The sequence below is a fragment of the Musca domestica genome, unplaced genomic scaffold (genome assembly GCF_030504385.1).
Source record: "Musca domestica strain aabys unplaced genomic scaffold, Musca_domestica.polishedcontigs.V.1.1 1, whole genome shotgun sequence".
Classification (NCBI taxonomy): domain Eukaryota; kingdom Metazoa; phylum Arthropoda; class Insecta; order Diptera; family Muscidae; genus Musca; species Musca domestica.
Genome location: NW_026712114.1, coordinates 28,514,795 through 28,537,012, shown reverse-complemented (window position 1 = coordinate 28,537,012; position 22,218 = coordinate 28,514,795). Strand labels below are relative to the sequence as shown.

The window sequence follows — 22,218 nt, the reverse complement described above, 5'->3', positions numbered from 1 at the left end:
TATTTTTATCTATGTTAGATGAAGTATGAAAATGAAATACTTCGATTTTCTCTCGTGGCCCACGCACTATTTATACCCTACAACACTATGTGTTGGGGGTATTATAAGTTTTATTGGGCCAAAAATTATGTAATACTTCGAAATATTGGTTTCCCACATAGGAAAGTATATATAGATGTTCCTATCTCGCCGAGCTGAGTCGATCTAGCTATGTATGTCCGTCCGTCCGTCTGTACGTCTGTCCATGTTAATTTATAATCATTCTACAGGTCGCAATTATGGCCCGATCTTCACGAAATTTAGAATGGAGGGGCTACGGTCAGAATATAACCCTATTTCTTTTGGAGATGATCGCATAATATTTAGGTTTTGAAATGGAGCAAAAACTAAAAAAAATCCTGATTTTGCAGTTGCTCTACAGGTCGCAATTATAGACCACTCAAAGCAGAAGTTGGCATGGTGCTAGAGCTTAGGGCTGGGCAGAAGCCATCCAATTTTGATGGTCATCGGGTAATATTTAGTGGGTGAAATAGGCCATAACATTTGTGTTAAATAAAAGTAAGTTTTTCCAGTTTTGTGACATATTTTTATTTTTTCATATTTTCTATCGCCTGCGATTTTTTCAATTTGACTTTTTTTATTTTTTTTCACCTTACAACACAGGTTGGGGATATTATATAAGTATTACAAATATCTTCGATCCTCACGAAAATTTTCACAACGGTAGGGTTGGGCTCAGAAGGGCTAGGCCTATTGTTTTCAAAGATGTCGGCAATATATTAGGGGGTTGAAATGGACCAACAACTAAAAATATTCCTAATTTTGCAGCCGTTATAAAGGTCACAAGTAGAAACCAAAGGACACGAAATCTTGCGTAAAGTTAGAGTTTAGGACAGCGGGTACAATGGACCACTAATTTTATGTGAAAAAATAGCATCATTACTTACAGGCGATATCCGAAATACACAAAAGGCGAACTTCTGGCTTTTTTATGCTGATTTCGTTGACGAATATAGCCAAATATCATAGACAAGCTAAGGATATAGATGAATAAATTTTAAGATACAGGGGCTTCTTGCTTTTGGAGATGATTGCAAAATATTTAGGGGTTCAAATTAACCAAAAACAGAAATGTTTTTCCGATCACACAATTGAAGCCAATCGACACGCCTGTGAAAAGAGTTAAGAACAGGGAAGAATTCTAGCATTTTGGATGACTATTTTATTATATTGAGCTTTAAAATGGACTACAACAACTAACAGCCCGACGGAGTGCATAAATGTTGGGCAAATGTCCCTGGTCAAAATCCTAATTTCAAAAGCGAAATCTTCCAATATTGATTTGGAAATAAGGTGGCTTTTAACATATTGTAGTGTTGTAGTGTATAAAATAGTCGGCCCCGCACGACTATAGCCTTTGCTTACTTGTTTTTATCCATTATTGTCCAAACATGGCACGTCACAATATAAACACCATATTTATTTAGGTCCGATACGAAATAGACAATACTGGCCCATACGTTCGGACAATACTGGCCCATATGTTCGGAACCAAAATATATTTAAATAATCGAACATTGGCTGAGGGTGCACATCTTTCGGCTAAGCTGACTGATGCTTTTAACTTGTTTAATTGTAATTTGATATACATTAACAAAAACAGTATATTGTGTTTAGGAGGCGTTAAGAAACTTCAGACCAGACATGATCTTTGAGTAAATGAGCGATAGTCCAATGAGTTTATGCTTTATTGCTCTAACAAAAGCTAATATTCATCGAAAATCATAACTTTATCATTCCTATAAAACACAACACAAACCAATGTTATGACAGCCCTATGACAAATATTATTTATATCACATAAATATCTCCACAATAATATGTCATATAAAACCAAAACATTTCTTTGGGGATACCACAAATCCCCGCCTCCATTCAATTCTTTTAAAGAAAACATGTCATAATAAACACATCATTGTGATGTCTTTATTCCGGCGGATAAACAGTGGTAAACAACCTCTACCATCGTGACACATGTTTGAGGGGCGCCCTCGACAATCCAGCAACGAAACCAAAAAATGAGATTTAAGTTTTTTTCCCCTCTTTAAATATAACAAAACCTTCTGGATGTTTTTTAAACGATAATCTTACTAATTATTATCAACATTTTTTAATCTTATATACATTTATTTTAATTTTTTTATTCTTTCCTTTCTACCTTTTCTTTACAGCTTGGCAGACATCAGCAGACAAAAAGGTAGATTCAAATACAAAAGAATCGTGCCCTTTACAGAAAAATATCCAGATGGACAGAATCTCGGTTTGAACACACCTTATTCGGTGATAGCAACGTGAAAAGAAGTAAAATATTGTCAGCTCCAGTTTTGTTTGTTTTTCTCAAATTCCATTAAAACAATACCGCACCGCGACAAGTGAACAAATAAATGATTTGTTTTTGGATTCCGTCGTCGTCGTCGTCATTGTCATTGTTTTTGTATTTTTGAATAAAATCGTGTACATTTCAAAATCAAAAGATTGTACAGGATATTTACGTTTGCCGTTGACATCTTTGTAAGCATCGGAACCTGTACGAGTTTTTGTGTGTGTGTGTGTTCTTTTATTTTAATTTTATCTTTATTAACAAAGCCAGAAAACAAATGTGTTCTCCCGATCGTCGCCTAGTTTACAAAAGAAAATTGGTGGTTTAATGTGTTTTGTCTTTTTTTTAATGCGTGTGTATAATTTTTAAATATTAAAATCATTTCAACGTCGCCACAGTGTAATAAAATTAATTGTTTTCTTTACACACACACACCGACACCAAAGCGATGACATATCGCCATAAGAAATAAAAATTATTCTCCATTTCAAAAAAATAACAAAAACGTGATTGTAATAAAAAAATATTGCCACTTTGTAAATGAAAACCAAAACAAAAGTGTTTTTCAAAATAAAGAAAAAAATTATCATCGAAAAAATATTCTGCTCAATAACGTAGTAGTATTTTGAATTGTGTCATATATAATTTTATAAATTCCTAAAAAAATGAAATTGGTAATTGTTGTGCTTTAAAATCAAAATTTCCGTGAGAATATTCGTTTTGCGTTCTTAAATTATTAAATTACCATATTAAACATTTCCCGTCATCAATTATGGATTTTAGCTGTTCTGGAATTATAATGAGATTCTAACAATAAATTGGATGTGAACAAATGTAAGTAGTTATTTAGTTACATCAATATATATTGCAAATGCTGGTCATGTAATGTATTAAGAAAATAGACAAATTCTTGTTTTTTAATTTTTTAAAAAAGGTGTGGTAGTTAAGCGATATGTTGGGCGCCATTATATATTTGCAAGCGTGTTATGGAATCTCAAATTTCAAAAAGATTCAATGAATTTTGTCGTTTTTGTTTAAACCTCTTTGGGTAGGTATCAGGAAATTTACAATATTGGCCCATTCCTCTTTGGCCAATGAAACCGCAAAAAGATTGAATAATAATTCTCGCAAAGTCATGTCTGAAAATTATGGATATTGGTGAATTCTTTCTGATACCCTTAGATATAGATACATCTCAAACCAATGTAGTTAAAACTTAGGGTCTGATGTAAAACTGGGTAATATTCCTGAAATCGATTTGTCTCTCCCATTAAAGTTTTTTTTTCTAATTACAATGGGAAATAATTTCCAAATTCCAATATTTTTGTCTACAGTAGGGTAAATGTGAAACTGGAGTGCATTGGTCCAATCTTGTCTGGTCCCCCACAAATGTTCAAAAATTTTATCAAAGAAGAATAAAAATGTTGTTTTGGGTTGTCCAAACTCTCGTTTAGATCTCTCTCTCAAATTTAGCGTCCGCGCTCGCCAAAATGTTCCCATTATTACATCATGTGTAACAGGTACAAAAGCGGCTAAGTCCAGCCGGGCCGGACTTTTAATACCTTCCATTACGTGGAAGAAACTCGAAAAATTCCGTCAAAAAAATACCGCTTAAATAAAACCATTATATGGGAGCTTTACGAAGACCAGGACCAGCATAACTAGTTTTTTCTCATAGGTTGTAGTACCGATTCCAAACTTCAAATATGAAATTTAAAACAATTATGGTAAAAAATGTCACTAAAATCATCAAAATGCCGAATATCGGGAGGTACCGTTATATGGGGTGTATACTATGTAGTTACGTTCAATTTTATGCAGATCAAGAATAGGGAACGCCCTGCCATGATTTTCCAAAATTTTTGAGGGTTCACCCTCCTTGCAGATATTCGATATTTTGATGGTTTGTGTATGTTCAGGTCGTAAATATAGATCCTAGTGGATCTCTACACCACATACTCTTAAGGGTATTATGTCTTTGTGCATTTGTTTGTAACATGGAGAATGAAGCGAGATAGATACATAGTTACTTTTGAGGATCTTTACAGAATCACTTTCTGAGTCAATTTATGCATGTCAGTCCATCTGTCAATGCAATTTGTGAACAAAATGCTGTTTGTATTTATTATCCGAGGGAGATAAAATTTTTCCAAACAATATTTGTTTGGCCCAAGGACGAACCCTACTGAAATTGGTGAGAATCGGTTCAAGTTTCGATATAGCTCCCACATGATGATCAATATCAGGCCAAATGAACTGAATTTTAGCACATCCGACCGAATTCAGTCTAGAAGCAAGTCCCATGTATTTTGGTTTTAAGTCCCTCACTGGAGTAATAAACATCCCACATTAATGATATTTGGTAAAAATACCTCTGCCAAATTTTATCGATATTGGATCAGATTAGGATATAGCTCCCATACATCTCTTTATCCGATGTCAAGTTTATTGTGCACCAAATCGCTAATTTCAGCCTAAATGGACTGAGTTTCGACAATTCCGACTGAATTCATCCTAGAAACAAGTACATCAAAAATCGGTTCAGATATAGCTATAGCTCCTATACACATGTTTTATCCGATTTGGTCTTAAATTCGCTCACATATATAATATGGCCCCCACAACAAAAATCTTTGGTACCAAACAGCAACTACAGCTCAGAAATAAGTGTTTAACGTTTTATCAAGATCGGTTAGGATTTGGATATAGCTCCCATATATATCTTCATCCGATTTCAGGTTTTTTGTGCACCAAATGGCTAATATCTCGCCAAATAGACAGAATTTTGGCACAAATTTTGGTGAAAATCGGTTCAGATATATCTATAGCTCCTATATACAGGGTTGCCCATATTCGACGGACCTTTGAGCCCTTTGGGCCCATTCCAATCGGCGAGGCTGCGTCAATTGAATTCTGTACGGGAACAAATGCAAATCAATGCGAATAATCCGTTGTAAAGTGGACCGAGCCATGCCCAACTGCTGAGAACGGCGTTTTTGGGATGTTCTTGGGGACCTCTCAACACTGGCTCGTCCGGCAGCGATATTCTCGGCCGATCGCCTTGGTCGACTTTTATATGGCCTCTTCGGATTAGAAAGAGCCTTACCAGTCGGAAATTTTTCGTATAAACGCTTAATGGTGTTCTTAGAAGGCGCACTTCTCACATTGTTTTTTTTTTTCAGAATTTACTTCTTCTGCTGAATGTAAATTTCAACTATTTCAGAGCGCTCGCGTGGCGTGTATTGGTTCATGGTAAAAATCTGCTTGGACTGACGCTTCAAACGCGGTATGTCATTAAGCGATGTGACATCTCTGTCAAAAGTTATGGCGTTGCCAGATGGGTCCGTCGAATATGGACAACTCTGTATATGTATCATCCGATATAGTCTTAAAATCCCTCCATCCCTATCGTTTAATACCACTTCTTGTGGTATCTTCCCCACAAAAGGTCGAAATTTTAAAAATATATATTTTCTGCACAATAGTCCGATTTTGCTCCAACTTTGCAAATCCTAATGTTTGCGTTATTTCTGTCAGGCAAAAAATGGATAATATCGCTGTACTTCATCAAGTGCCTCCCCCACAAAGGGTCAAAATTTCGAATAATTATAACTCTTATAAAATGTGATGCAAGAATCCGATTGTCTAAGAATTTCACACATCCCAATATTTTTATAGACCCAAGATCTGGTGAATATATCAGTCCACTCCTTCTGGTACCTCCCTCAAAAAGGGTTGAAATTTCGAATATCTATTAAGCTCAACTTTTTTGGGTTCATAACAAATTCCTAACATAAAAACAAAATATTTGTGCTTCTAATTATGCGTTTACATTCATCATATTGACAGATTGCAGAAATCCAACAATCCCCTACATATTTTTATAGAAAAAAAATCTATAAGAATAATCAACAACATTGTATTGCACAAAATAGTTGTTGACCTTCAAATTAATATGCCAAAACCGGAGGAGCTCACCAAAAAAACCGGCATTACTTTTAAATTGCCAAAATAAAACAAATTAACGAAACATATATTGGCTTTAATGTAAACAATCACTTATAAAATCCCAATGTTTCTGGTACATGCAAAAGAAAAAAAAGCAATCCGAACAAAAATGGCAAATTTTAATGATGTCTGTCAAATGTGGACATTAATTAATTGTGAGCATCATCAGCAGCAGCAGTTGTTTTTTTTTTTTCATTTTTTTTGCCTTGTCAAAATGCTAGAGTGACAGACTCAGTGACAAATACATTTAAAGATTGCTGGGCCTTCAGTTTATCCACCACAAATGGCGGGAAAAATCTTGACAAGCTTTATAATTAAAGTCGACATAATAAAATTGTTCGCCGTGTCTCGTTTTGAATGCAAAATTTAACCAAATTTGTAGATATGGTCTGAATTTGCAGCTACCAAATTTGGGGAGAATGATTAACAGAGTTTCAAATGGAATTCATTTTCTTAAATGATGAAACGTGATTAGATTTGGTGTGCGAGTGATGAAATAAGATTGTTGAAGAGATTGCAGCTATAAAAGATTCATACATTCTAGTGGCTAAAAACAACTGAATTAAGATTCACACATGACATATAAGAAGAACAAATGATTTATTTAGGAAAATTTTACGAAATCCCAGTTTCGAAAAGTCCTTACAGTCATCAGAAAGTTGTGGAATACTGGAATCCGACATTCATGATTTATAGCTTTTTATCCTAAAACTTTCTTTTCTCCATGGAAACTATAAAATTCTAAGAAAACTTCATCCAATTGCATAAAAACTCCATAAATTTTCCCTTTTACTTTTTTTTCACAATATTGTTGCCATCAGAAAAACCCACAACAAAACCAGTGATAACCTCCATGTTCCGTTTTTCCCAACATTGGTTTTCCAACTTTTCGTTAGGTCGCCTTGGATCTGTGATTCATCTTCATTTTCTTTTCCATTTCATGTTGTACGTGCTTCAATTTTTCCGAAAAGCTTCCTGTATCTCAAGTTAGTGGCCTCCACTTCTTTGGCGTTGGTTGGCTGGTTTGTCGTTTTTTTTTTTTTGTTTCTTCTCCTCGCTTCAAATTATCAAACAAACATTGAAGCGTTGGACGACCCTCGATGCTCCCAATGCAATCGAAAGGTCTTCTTTTCGCTCTCCATGAAATGAAAAACCAATATCTTATTGCTAATGTTTTGTTTGGTTTTCCACAAATGTTTTTCTTTTTCGTTGTTGTTGTTGTTGTTACTGTTGCAATACTGATTATCTAGAAATACGGCAAAGCGAAAAAACGTAGAAGATGAGTTTTACGTGACATTTCAAAGGAAAATTATTAAAGAAAAGTACTAAGAAAATTATATGTAGGTATTTGTGTATGTAAGGTTTTATGTAGCCTTTTTGGTGATATTTAATGATTTATTTATTCTTCTTTGGTTGGTTGGAAAATGCATGTTTCTTTTTGTTGCTGCTTCCATCATAAATTAACTCAGCAGAGTCGAGAGATCATAAAAGTTCAATTTGTTATAAAAATGTTGCAATATTATTTTTTCTGGAATTGATAAATTGAGAAAATTAAACAGAAATGGAATATGAGTGGTTAAAAGTGAAAAGGTCAAGAGTTCATTGTAAACCACATCATTGTGGGATACATTTTTTCTAAAGAAAAAAAAACATCCTCAGAAGACCAGAGGAAATTTTTTCTATAGAAAAAAACCATCCTCAGGGGAACTGAGAAAATTTTTTCTATAGAAAAAAACCATCCTCAGGGGAACTGAGAAAATTTTTTCTATAGAAAAATCCATCCTCAGGGGACCTGAGAAAATTTTTTCTATAGAAAAAACCATCCTCAGGGGACCTGAGAAAATTTTTTCTATAGAAAAAACCATCCTCAGGGGACCTGAGAAAATTTTTTCTATAGAAAAAACCATCCTCAGCGGACCTGAGAAATTTTTTTCTATAGAAAAAACCATCCTCAGGGGAACTGAGAAAATTTTTTCTATAGAAAAAACCATCCTCAGGGGACCTGAGAAAATTTTTTCTATAGAAAAAACCACCTTCAGGGGACCTGAGAAAATTTTTTCTATAGAAAAAACCATCCTCAGGCGAACCGGGGAATTTTTTTCTATAGGAAAAAACCATCCTCAGGGGACCTGAGGAAATTTTTTCTATAGGAAAAAACCATCCTCAGGCGAACCAGGGAAATTTTTTCTATAGGAAAAAACCATCCTCAGGGGACCTGAGGAAATTTTTTCTATAGGAAAAAACCATCCTCAGGGGACCTGAGGAAATTTTTTCTATAGGAAAAAACCATCCTCAGCGGTCCTGAGGAAATTTTTTCTATAGGAAAAAACCATCCTCAGGGGACCTGAGGAAATTTTTTCTATAGGAAAAAACCATCCTCAGGGGACCTGAGGAAATTTTTTCTATAGGAAAAAACCATCCTCAGGGGACCTGAGGAAATTTTTTCTATAGGAAAAAACCATCCTCAGGTGACCTGAGGAAATTTTTTCTATAGGAAAAAACCATCCTCAGGGGACCTGAGGAAATTTTTTCTATAGGAAAAAACCATCCTCAGGGGACCTCTATAGGAAAATACCATCCTCAGGAGACCTGAGGAAATTTTTGCTATAGAAAAAAACATCTTTTTTTTTGACATTTAATCGCCTACAGTTTCATTTTTAATGTGAATTCAAATCCTATTACACAGCTAATGATATGCTCTGATTTGAAGCTTATAATTATCACAGATAGGCAGCTAAAAAATTTTCCCATAAACACCAAAATGAAATGTAGGCAAAAACACCACATTTCAATTTCAATAAATGGCAATGTATCATTTAATTTAATTTGCCAACAAAGCAAAGACAACAAAAAAGCTACAAAAAAGAGGCATGAATATCAATTGGCATACGCACAAAACAAGAAAAAAAGAGGTCAAATTTCATTAATCAACCAGTTTGTTATGTTAATCTGCAAAAACGAGTTTAATGTATATAATTAATAATTTGTTTGTCTGATTCGTTTGCTGTGTGTGTGTTTTTCCCCTTCATGGCCCCTCATGGTAGAAGTGACTGTGGGCTATCATTATACCGTGATAGATATATGAACGCATAAATTAGCAAATACAATGAACGTAATAATGAAAATCATAACCGAATAAACAATAACCGAATGTATTTGCATTTTCAATTTGTTGATGATGTGTATAATTTGTATGCTGCCGAAGCAGTCACAAGCCAGCGAAGATCGTGTTAATAAAATCAGCTTTTGTTTATTGAGAAATTTCGAATATTGTTTGTTGTTGACTATTCAGCATGGAGTTGAATTTGGAAACGTTTGTCGTTGTTGGCTAACGCTTTGGCGGGAAAATAAAGCGCTAAAAAACTAATGTAAATAAAAAGAACCAAGTTTTAGTTAGAGAATATTCACATTAAAAGCATGTAGAGCAATTCTACTAATAAAATAATTTTTTTTTTTTTTTTTAATTAAGAATATTAAAAGGTATGCTTTTGGTAATTTTTATATTTCTAAGGTCAGGATAAAGTTCAGTTATTTCTAAATAGTCAAGCTTAATTTCATTATGTCTAGAGAGGGTATATATAATTTGATACTGCCAAAAGGTGCCTCATAGGAATAACGGTTTATATCCAAGGCCTCTTTGAATCAAATCCGTTTCAGGACATTTGGAGTCTATCTAGTGACGTCCGTCCGTCCGTCCGTCCGTCCGTCTGTCTGTTTGGCTGGTGCGCACGATAACTCTCGATAGGATTATGCGATTTGATCCAAAGTTGGTATATCGTAATATTATTGTCAAACTTAGATCGAGTTCGGAGATGGACAATATCGGTCCACTTCTTCTGGTACATCCCACACAAAATGTCGAAATTTTCAAAGAAAGTTATTTTCTTGCACAGAAAGAGAAAGGATAATCCGATTTTGCTCTAACTTTGCGAATCCTAATATATGCATCAGTGCTAGGTCAGGTGCGAAAATGGACAATATCGGTCCACTCCATCAAGCGCCTCCCCCACAAAGGGTCAAAATTTTTAATAACTAAAATGTGATGAAAGAATCCGATTGTCTTCAAATTACACACATCAGAAGATCTGGTGTGAATATGGTATATATCGGTCCACTCCTTCTGTTACCTCCCATACAAAGGGTCAAAATTCTGAACACCATGAAGCTCATAAAAAACACAATGGACATTCGAATCCATTCAGACATGTCACATCTCAATATTTCTATCAACCCAAGATCTGTAATAAAGATGGTGGAGATCGGACCATTCCTTTTGGTACCTCCCCCACAAAGGGTCAAAGTTTTGAATAACCAAAAATATTATAAAATCCCAAATATGCATCCTGTTCTCTTCACACATATCACATTATTACTACCAACTAAAGACTTGATGTGAAGATTGGATATTTCGGTCCGCTACTTCTGGTACCTCCCCCAAGAAGGGTCAACATTTTGAATATCCATGGAGCTTATAAAACGCTAAATTAACATCCAATTCCATTAGGACTTGGTACATATCACGATTTCCATCAACACCAGATATGTTATAAAGATTGTAGAGATCGGACCATTATTCTGGTATCTCATCCACAAAGGGTTAAAGGTTTGAATTCTTGGTTATTCAAAATTTTGATTCGGTCATAAAATTCTAAATAAGTATCCGGTTCTCATCATATTCCACATTTTCCATTATTTATACTAACACAAGATCTGCTGTGAAGACGGGATATATCAGTCAACTCCTTCGTGTACTTCCGCTAAAAATTGGAAATATTTCGAATATCCCGGAAACTCGTAAACTTGGTACATCTCAATTTTTCCATATGTTAGAAAGACAGTAAAAGGTAGAGATCGGACCGGTACCTCCTCAACATAGGATTCAAAATTTAGAAAAACAAAACGCTTAAAGAAAACGAAAAAGCATTTAATTTTTTTGATTGAACGTGGGAAATAGAATCAAAATTTAAAATAAGTTTAGATTGGTTCGAATTGATCACGTTTGGCACAAATTATGGCCTTCAAACGCCCAATGAAGCCGTCACACGCTGCCCGAATATTGCTCTGCGGTATTTTGGCCCGTTCCCGGGCAAGCGCTTGCTTGAGGTGATCGACACTTTGGTATTTTTAGTGCCATCCTTGCTTTCCAAAATTCTCCAGACACAAAAGTCCAACGAATTGGTATCCGAAGTTTTTAGTGTCCATTGTGCGCTGGAAATGAAGCGAGGAACCCCATTTTGTTTGGTGGCGCGTGCTGAGTGCGATAGTGCCGAGTCCTGTTGGAATGTCCAAGGTCTGCGGCCAAAATATTTGCGTGCCCAAGGCTTTAATACACCCTCCAGAATATTTTCGCGATAATGTTGGGCATTTATTTTGATGCCACGGTCGATTAATACGAGCGGAGAGCGACCATCAGCTGTTATGGCGGCCCACGCCGTCACCATGGCGTCAGTTCACCACTTTCGGCTAAGCGAAGCTGGAGTGCTCTAATGATAGCCACTTGTGAGCTGTCACTGAAATAATTTTAACAGCTGTCGGACGAGTAGCGTAGAAATGACAACAGTCTAAAGTTGGTTGCAGTTTTTTTTTTTTCATCTCACACTGTATATTTTTGATCAGCGAGAACAGTTTTTGTCCTGTCCGTCCGTCTGTTGTATTCATGCTACAGTCAAAACGAGTTAAGATAGGAAGCTAAACTTTTGCACAGATCTGTCTTTTGTCTGCAGGCATGTCAAGTTCGAATATGGGCTTTATCGGCCCTCGATATCGTATAGTCCCCATATAACTGTAGATCTTTGGGATTACTTTGTCCCCCCCTAAAAGAGAAATGTCTACATAGGTCCACGATAGGTCCCCCATGTAACGGTAACCCCGTTATTCGGTGTTTTAATGATTTTGGAATTGTCTGAAAAGAATTTCCTTGTGAGTACTTTATCCACTAGAAGAGAATTGGCTATATAGCTCTACGATATCGTATGGCCGCCATATAAAGTACCCCCGATACTTGGTATTTTGATGATTTCAGACAAATTTGTCAATGGAATTTTCGTAAAATCCACAAAAGGAGTTCCTTGTGAATATATTACCCCCTGGAAGAGAATTTTCTATATAGGTCCACGATATCATACATCCCCTATATAACGGTTCCTCACGATATTTTGTAGTTTGGTGATTTTTGCGACATTTTTCTCCGTAGTTGTTTCATATTTCGTATATAAAGTTCAGAACAACAGCCTATGACACAAATTACTTATGCAGGACAACGTCTTCGTATAGCCCCCATATAACGGTTTTCATTTGAGCGGTATTTTTCGACGGTTTTTTTTTTTTTTGATATTTTTCAAGTTTCTTCCAAATGGTGGAGGGTATTCGGCCCGGCCGAATTTACACCTTTTTTTACTTATTTATTTGGTTCATAGTTGGTATGATATACTTCACATAAATTCCCAACATAAACTTTTTTGTTACGAGAGTTCTAAATATGAAAGTGGTGTAGGGTTTGATATAGTCGGCCCGCCTGACATTTGACCTTTCTTTACTAGTTTTTGTTACTCACTCTGGTCGAATATTGCAACGAAAATTTTAGTACCTAAAAGATGAGATCTTCCGCTAAAGGATGGCGAGACGGAATCGGAACATTTCCTGGAGCTTTTTAATTATGACACATTTAAGTCACATATATCTCCAACTTTATGGATATAGGAGGTACATCGTCCCATATTTGTTGTTTCATTATTTTTGAATGAATGCCGTTTTAGGACATTCGAACCAGTTACCTTAGGTTGTGTGGTAAGCCAGAGGGTATGTGGTAGTCACTGCATGTAACTATTTCAACATATACGGTACCAAAACAATATCGACGCGGCATATACGCTACCAGGGTTGGGCATATTGCACTAAATTTTTAGTGCACTAAGAATTAAATAATTAGTGGTAGTGCAAGTTTTAATTCCACTACCACTAAAGGGTTAGTGGTAGTGAAAAATAAATTGCACTACCACTAACCCTTTAGTGATATTTAAAAAAAAATTGCACTACCACTAAATTTTAGTGGTAGTGAAATTTTAATAGCACTACCACTAAATTTAGTGATTTTTCAAATAAAATTTGCAATACCACTAAATTTTAGCGAAGCCAAAAAAAGCACTATGTATATAAGTATTATACCAGCTATAATGAAGTTTATTGAAGTGAGTGGGGAACAACAATCCAGAATATATAGTACATATTCATAAAATTTGATTACTTTTCTAAATAGCACTAATTTAGTGCTATTTTTTATGAAATACCACTAATTTAGTGCAAGTTTTTTCAAATACCACTAAATTTAGTGGTAGTGCTATTGAAATTTCACTACCACTAAAATTTAGTGGTAGTGCAATTTTTTTTTTTAAATATCACTAAAGGGTTAGTGGTAGTGCAATTTATTTTTCACTACCACTAACCCTTTAGTGGTAGTGGAATTAAAAATTTCCTGTTTATTTAGGATAAGATATATATTAATTTTGTCTATTCGAAAAAAAGTTGTCAAATAAGTCTTCGTTTTTTTTTTATTACTCATCTCTAATTCCAAGATATTTTTTTGTTATGTATCATCCATTTGAGATCTAGCTGCGACTTTTTTTTTTTCTTTTTGGTTCAAACATGATTCATCTCACGATAGTCTTCTTTTTGGAGATGATGACAACTTTATCCAAATAAAGGCGGGATCGTATACATATATGTATATCTATGTATGTATGTCGTTCTTTTTGAAGTGCTAACTGGTATGACGTGGTTTACTTTAATGCCAACATCAAACACATATTTTTCTCCTCTTTTAAAGAAATATTAGAAGACTGATATCTGTCGAATGCCATAGAGTTGGCGGCTGTTTGACAGTTAGGATAGAATTTGTTGTTTTAATTGTTAGAGGAAAGTGCATTTAGAGGAAAATTTTACAATGCAAACAAATGAAAATTAAATAAATGAAAAATCATACTATCTGAAACTAGAATATAAATTATAAGCGTTAAAAATAAATATACAAAATAGTGGACTTATGTAGGACCCCTTCTACAGGCATAGTTTCAAAGTACATTAGGAATCCTCTTTTTGTTTAATACTTAATATTGGTTTAACTAATCTTTAAGGACTACCAGACCAAGAAAATTGATTATTTATTTAATTTTTTCCAAGGACACCAGTGGAATTTTCGGAAATATTTTTTCAAGAACTTCTGACCCAAGAAATTACGAAATATTTTTATACCCTCCACCATGCTATGGAGGGTATATTAATTTTGTCATTCCGTTTGTAACTCTACGAAATACTCATGCCAGACTCAACGAAGTATATATATTCTTGATCAGCGTAAAATTCTAAGACGATTTAGCCATGATCGTCTGTCTGCCTGTCTGTCTGTCTGTTGTAATCACGCTATCTTTCGAACGAATTGAGATAGATGGCTAAAATTTTGCACACATGTATATTTTGCCAGTAGGCAGGTTAAGTTCGTAAATGGGCCATGTAGGTCCAAGTTATCATATAGCCCCCATATAAAGGTACCTCCCGATATTCGGTATTTTGATGATTATAGCGACATTATTCACCGGAATTGTTTTAAATTTGGCACTTAAAGTTCGTAATGGATACTACATCTTAAGTCAAAAAATTAGCCATGTAGGTCCGCGACTTTATATAGCCCTCATATAACGGTACCCCCCGATATTCGGTATTTTGATGATTTTAGCGACATTATTTAACGGAATCGTTCCAAATTCGGTATTCGAAGTTCGTAATAGATACTGCAGCATAAAACAGAAAATAGGCTATGTAGGTCCACGTCTTTGTATAGCCCCCATAATCCCGATATTCGATATTTTGATGATATTAGCGACATTATTTACCGGGATTGTTTCAAATTTCGCATGTGAAGTTCGAAATCAATACTTCAGCCCATGCCAGAAAATTGTCTGTGCCGGTTCACGTCTTCGTATAGCCCCCATATAACTGTACCCCCTTTATTCGGTATTTTGATGATTTTAGCTACATTATAAACAGATTTTTCTTCAAGTTTCGCAATTAAATATTGTAATAACTTATGTCAAAAGTTACCTATGCAGGTCCACGTCGTCGTATAGGCATTCGGTATTTTTAAGATTTTTTACTTGTTAAATGTTAAGAACTACATTTTCAAAGACATAAAAAATTGTGATTTTTTTTCTTAATCAAGAAATATTCATAAAATTCCTAAGCAGAAGTCGTATTTTTGACATAGGTATATAGATTTTCTGGCCGAAAATAATGAATAGAGAAATGGATATATTATCTCGGGATTTCGGGTTCAAGAGTCAAAGGTTTAAAAAAAGTTTAGTCCAAAACATGGTACATCGTAATATTATTATCAAATTTAGATCGAGTTCGGAGATGGGCTACATCGGACCACTCCTCCACAAACAATTCGAATTTTAAAAATGGAAAAAGTATAGACCAATTTTACTCCAACTTTGCAAATCTTAATATTTGCATTAGTGCTAGGCCTGGTGCAAAAATGGACAATATTAGTTCACTCCATCAAGTACCTCCCCCACAAAGGACCAAAATTCCGAATAATTATAACTCTTATAAAATGTGTTGTACGAGTCCAATTGTCTTCAAATGACACCCATCACAATATTTTTATTAATCCAAGGCCTGGCGTGAGTTCCGAATATACCGGTCCACTTTTTCTGGTACCTCCCCCGCAAAGGGTCAATATTTTGTATGAACATGAAGTTCATAAAAAAGCGAAATTAAAATCCAATTGCATTCGGACTTGTCAAATCTCAATATTTATAATATCACAGGATATTTTATAAAGATTGTAGAGATCGGATCATTCCCTCTGGTACCTCCCCCACAAAGGGTCAAGGTTTTTGAATAACCAAAACGATCATAAAACCCGAAATGAGCATCCGGTTCTCTCCATATTTCAAACATCCCATTATTTCTGCTAACACAAGATATGCTCTGAAGATGGGATGTATCGGTCTAGACCTTCTAGTATCTTCCCCAAAAATTGTAAACATTTTGAGTTTCGAAATAAACATCCAATTCTCTTCAAATTTCACACATACAAACATTTTTGCTAACGCAAGTTCTGTTGTGAAGATGACTGATAACTGCAACACCTTCTGGTACCTCACCCACAATGGGTCACAAATTTCAATACTTATATCTGTCATATGGGATTTATAATTTAACATAAAATAGGATATATATGTTCGTTTTCCTTGTAATTTTATCCATACCAATATTTTTATCTGTATTAGGCGAAGTATAAAAATCGAATAGTTCGGTCAAGTACGAACATTTTAACATTTTCTAAAAATTATCACATATATCATTTAAAGGGAAAGAACTAACCAATGTAGTCTAAACCCGGCACGTCCAATATTTTTATCATGTTACTTTAGGTCCCATACGAAGTGGACAATATTAGTCTATCAGAAGCCAAAATATATTTAAATAATTGAACATTGGCTGAGGATATGCACCTGTCGGCAAAACCGACTGATACTTTTTAACTTTTGTTATTTAATTTTAAACTCCATAGTTAAAAAGCAGACAGGTAATGTTTGCCGGGAAAAAGTTAGTTCTAGGGAGGGTGGACCGAAGATAAAGTGAAAAGTACCGACGTTAATCTCCTAACTTTCCCGTACTACCCACTTTTGATTTTCGCAAACAATCCTCGAACTTTTTTTTGTGAATTTTTACATATCAATAATTCCCACTTTGCACCCTCAAGAAACATCTTCAAACATTAGTAAACGAAAAATGTCTCATAACCTCTAGCATCTACACACTACTCAACGCTCAACACGTTCAAAGATAAGGAGAAAACAAACTAAAACAAATAAATCCCTCGATTATCGTAAATTCAACAACAACAACAAAATCAAAAATGGCTATACCAAACACCGATGACTTTTATAAGGTTTCACTTAAGATATGATCATCATTGGTGTTATTGTTGCCCTAAACAAGCAGGAAAAAATTACATCCTGTGAAAGATGTTCCACAGCCAGCAAGCGAGTGAGCGAGCAATGAACTTACCACATTAACCACTGGATGTTGGCTGGCTTATTGCAGTTGCATTCGTTGGCGGTTTTGTTCGTCATTTTTTGTCAGCGTCATGAAGAGATGGCATAACCACAGGTCACATGCATTTGACCCCCTGGAGGTATTTACAAGCGAGGGACATAAAGATAGCATGGCGAAGAAGAAGATGTAGACAACGTTGCGACCCTTTTCATTTATTTTCTACTTGGCTTTTAATTCAATGATGTTGGTTTTTATATCATTTCGAGCTGTTTTTTTTTTCTTCTTCATTTCATTTTCATTGCTTCCTTCGTTTTATTTTTTTTTCTCATTTAAATGACTAATAAAACTAACGATTATTTAAAATAACTCGTATACAAGCTGCTAGACATGAAAACTCTCACTTTAATCCCAGCAAAAAAAAAAAAGACACATCTCTGATATTAGCTGGCAACAGTTTTCCATTTAAAGAAAAAAAAAAAGAAAAACTAAAAAAGCTGCAGCCAAATGCCACCAGTTATGAATGATTGTGCGACAACAATCAATGGCCACGGCTAGCTGCCGAGCACAAAGGAAGTATTTGCAATGATTTCTTTAGTCTACCACGGTCCAGAAGCTTATGTGGCCAAAAGTTTGGCAATAAAGTTTCTTGGCTTAAAAGCCATTGACTCCAAACCTAAGCAGACATTTAAGTATTGGGTGTTTAATGCAGATTTCGCTTCTCAATAACAATTTTAACGGCATTTTTTAAGTCGTTATGGGTTTTTTACGAGGGTTGGGAATAAAGGAATGAAATTTAAGGATGGATTTTCTATTTTATCTTTAATATATATTCTGAGATTCTGGGATTTTCTATGAATTCCCATAAAATACCTTATATTAATGAAGAATCAGCTGAAAAGTCTATCAGCGGAAGACATGTAAGAATGTCTTCTATTTAATCCATCTCCAAAGGACTCCAATCAATAAAATATGTGTTCACATATCGCATGCTTTCAGTAGATATTTTAAAATTGAACTTTCTGTCTGTGGAAATCGGTTTGAAGCAATAGGAATTTGAAGAGATTATTTCCATAAAGAAGTATATAAAATATCTTTTAAAACTTAAGAAAATATTTTAAAAAAATCCCCATCTTTGGGTCTTGGAGAAGTCTAGAAAATATCTTTAAAAAATACACGCCTTTTCGGCCTGGAAGGAGTCTAGAAACCAATCTTCAAATGAACGCATTTGGGCCTTGAAGGACTCAAAATAAATCTTCATATGAACGCCTTTAAGCCTTGGAGGATTCTAAAAAAAATCTTTAAAAAATCAACGTCTTTGGGCCTTGGGGTAGTCTAGAAAAAAATTTAAAAATCCACGCTCTTGGGCCTTGGGGGAGTCTAGAAAACAATTTTTAAAAATTCACGTCTTTGGGCTTTTGGGGAGTCTAAAAAAAATCTTTAAAAAATCCACGACTTTGGGCCTTGGGGGAGTCTAAAAAAATCTTTAAAAAAATTCACGTCTTTGGGCCTTCGAGAACTCTAAAAAATCTTTAAAAAATCCACGTCTTTGGGCCTTAGAGGAGTCTTAAAAAAATCTTTAAAAAATCCACGTCTTTGGGCCTTAGAGGAGTCTTAAAAAAATCTTTAAAAAATCCACGCCTTTGGGCCTTAGAGGAGTCTTAAAAAAATCTTTAAAAAATCCACGCCTTTGGGCCTTAGAGGAGTCTTAAAAAAAAACTTTAAAAAATCCACGCCTTTGGGCCTTAGAGGAGTCTTAAAAAATCTTTAAAAAATGCACGCCTTTGGGCCTTAGAGGAGTCTTAAAAAAAATCTTTAAAAAATCCACGCCTTTTGGTCTTAGAGGAGTCTTAAAAAAATCTTTAAAAAATCCACGCCTTTGGGCCTTGGAGGAGTCTAAAAAAATCTTTAAAAAATCCTCGCCTTTGGGCCTTAGAGGAGTCTAAAAAAATCTTTGAAAAATCCACGCCTTTGGGCTTTGGAGGAGTCGAAAATTTTTTTTTTAAATTCTTAAAAAAATCCACGCCTTTGGGCCTTAGAGGAGTCTTAAAAAAATCTCTAAAAAATTCACGCCTTTGGGCCTTAGAGGAGTCTTAAAAAAATCTTGAAAAGATCTTTAAAAAATCCACGCCTTCAGGCCTTAGAGGAGTCTAAAAAAATCCTTGAAAAATACACGCCTTTGGGCCTTAGATGAGTCTTAAAAAAATCTCTAAAAAATTCACGCCTTTGGGCCTTAGAGGAGTCTTAAAAAAATCTCTAAAAAATTCACGCCTTTGGGCCTTAGAGGAGTCTTAAAAAATCTTGAAAAGATCTTTAAAAAATCCACGCCTTTGGGCCTTAGAGGAGTCTTAAAAAAATCTTGAAAAGATCTTTAAAAAATCCACGCCTTCGGGCCTTAGAGGAGTCTAAAAAAATCCTTGAAAAATCCACGCCTTTGGGCCTTGGGGGAAAGTCTAGAAAAACTTTTTTTTAAATCCACGCCTTTGGGCCTGGGAAGGGGTCTAGAAAAAAATCTTAAGGAGTAAAAAAATCTCTAAAAAAATTCACCCCTTTGGGCCTTGGAGGAGTTTGGAAAAACATTTAAAAAATCCATGCCTTTGGGCCTTCGAGGAGTCTAGAAAATAAAAAATAAAAAACCAAGTATTTAATTCTAGAAAAAATTCTTTAAAAATTAAATTCCAAATCCTTTTGGCTTTGGAGGAATCTGAAAACAAAAACATTCAAAAGTCCAAACCTTTTTGGGCTTTGAAGGAGTTTTGAAAAAAAAATTAAAAAAATCCATCCCTCTAGGCCTTGGAGGAGTCTAGAATTACAATTTAAAAGATTCCAATCCTTCAGGTCTTGGAGAAGTCTAGAAATGGTTCGAAAAGTTAAGAAGCGGATTGATCGAAACCCACATCGCAATGGCCGAAAAATGGCTCGTGAGCTGAATATATTGCAATATTGCATTCGGAAAATATTGAAAAATGAGCTCGGGTTAAAGCCATTGAAATTCCAAAAAGTACAAGAACTTACACCGCAACACGCAGAAAACAGACTCAAGAACTTACACCGCAACAGAAAGAAAATAGACTCAAAAGAGCCAAAGAGTTGCTTCGCTTGGTCGAAAGTGGTGAACTGCCGAATTTGTTTTGATGAGAAAACATTCGTTGTTCAGCAGTTTGTAAACAAAAAAAATGATCGTGTTTACTGCCAAGAAGGTCAGCTAAAAATGTACACCTTCGGTTGGCCACCACAACTCAAGCATCGGCCATTGTGATGGTGTGGGCCGCTATAACAACCGATGGTCGCTCTCCGCTCGTATTAATCGACCGTGGCATCAGAATTAAAGCCTTGGACACTCAAACATTTTGGCCGCACACCTTGGACATTCCAACAGGACTCAGCACCATCGCACTTAGCACGCGCCGTTTGAAGGCCATAATTCGTGCCAAAGTTGACCAATTCGAACAAATCTAAACTTATTTTAAAATTTAATGCTATTTCTGACATTTTTGCTTTCATTTAACTTACCCTCACCCTATATAGCCCATTTTCAATGCCAACAATCCAGAAGACCGAAAACATATCTGAGTAAAATGTTTTCGACCTACTTATTTTCGTTTAGAAGCTAGAGTGATTTCCACAGACGGACCGACATCGCTAAATCGACGTTGAGTTTACTGCTAATCGAGAACATAGCTTATGATCAAGAATATATGTACCCTCCATACTATGGTGGAGATTATACAAAAATCTACAAATAAAAACCATTTCTGAGATCTTCAAAAAATTATTATGTCCCTTACTAGTTTATCCGTTTCTCTAAACCCCTCTTCGTTTTGCAAATGAAAAACACTTTTCCAACAAATAGACGACAACTCAACCTCATTCATTCACCCAGCCAGCAAATATTCTGCATTTCTGCAAAGGCTCCACAAAACCATAATATTTTTTGTTATCGACCTCAAGCTGTGCATTATAATGAACAGTTTTGCATTTGAAAAACCGTTGCTTGGTTTTGCTTTCCTTTTTCTACCAGTTTATCGATTTATATCGGTTGTTTAAAGTTTTCCAATTGTTATTGCCAGTTACGATTTCTCAGTACTGAACCACCACCAACTATGTGACTCCATACCGACAGATAGGCAGGCTGGCAGACAGTCAGGTTTATAATATTTGACCAACGGCCACTAATTGGTTAGAGAATAAATTTAAACGAATAGGCAAAGGCTGAAGAAAAACAAAAATAGCTACAACTAAAAACCTCCAAGTGATCTTCATGGTTAGGGGCTAAACAAAGCGTGCTGCTCATACGCTTTGCTGGTCTGGTGGGCAATTGTTTAATTTGTTACTAAGCAATTTTATTTCGTTGGAGGGAGGCGGAGAGGGTTTACATAAAAAACATATTTCTTTTATTGTGGCAACATAAAAAACCCAACATGAAACTGATTTCTGTCTAATTTTTTACAGATTTTTTTCTTTAATAATTTATGTTATTTGATTGTTGATTTATCAGTTTTGGTTTTTTTTTTTCTGTTCGTTGCCAATTCTCAAAAAATCGTTCCTGTGATTTCTGCTTAATTGAAATATTAAATTGTTGGCATTTTTCTTTTGTCCAAGAAAACATTATTTTTGATTTATTGGCTTCATTATGGTTGACTTTTTTTCTTCATTACATTCTTAAAGTTCAGTAAACCCTTTTGTCGGTAATTATTTTGTAGATTATTGCAATTAAGCAGGTCATTAGTTTTCTTTGTCTGCTTTTTAAATTTTTTCTGCTTTTTTTGCTG

At 35.0% G+C, this 22,218-nt stretch overlaps 1 protein-coding gene across 1 annotated transcript in view; it reads left to right on the top strand.

Moving 5' to 3' along the window:
- The window catches only part of LOC101899769 (cadherin-99C), a 325,203-nt gene that overhangs the window by 18,623 nt on the left and 284,362 nt on the right, over window positions 1-22,218 (top strand). Inside the window, exon 2 of the mRNA XM_005190920.4 lies at window positions 2,232-3,214. The gene's annotated coding sequence lies outside the window, so the exon portion shown is untranslated. The remainder of the gene's footprint in view (window positions 1-2,231; window positions 3,215-22,218) is intronic.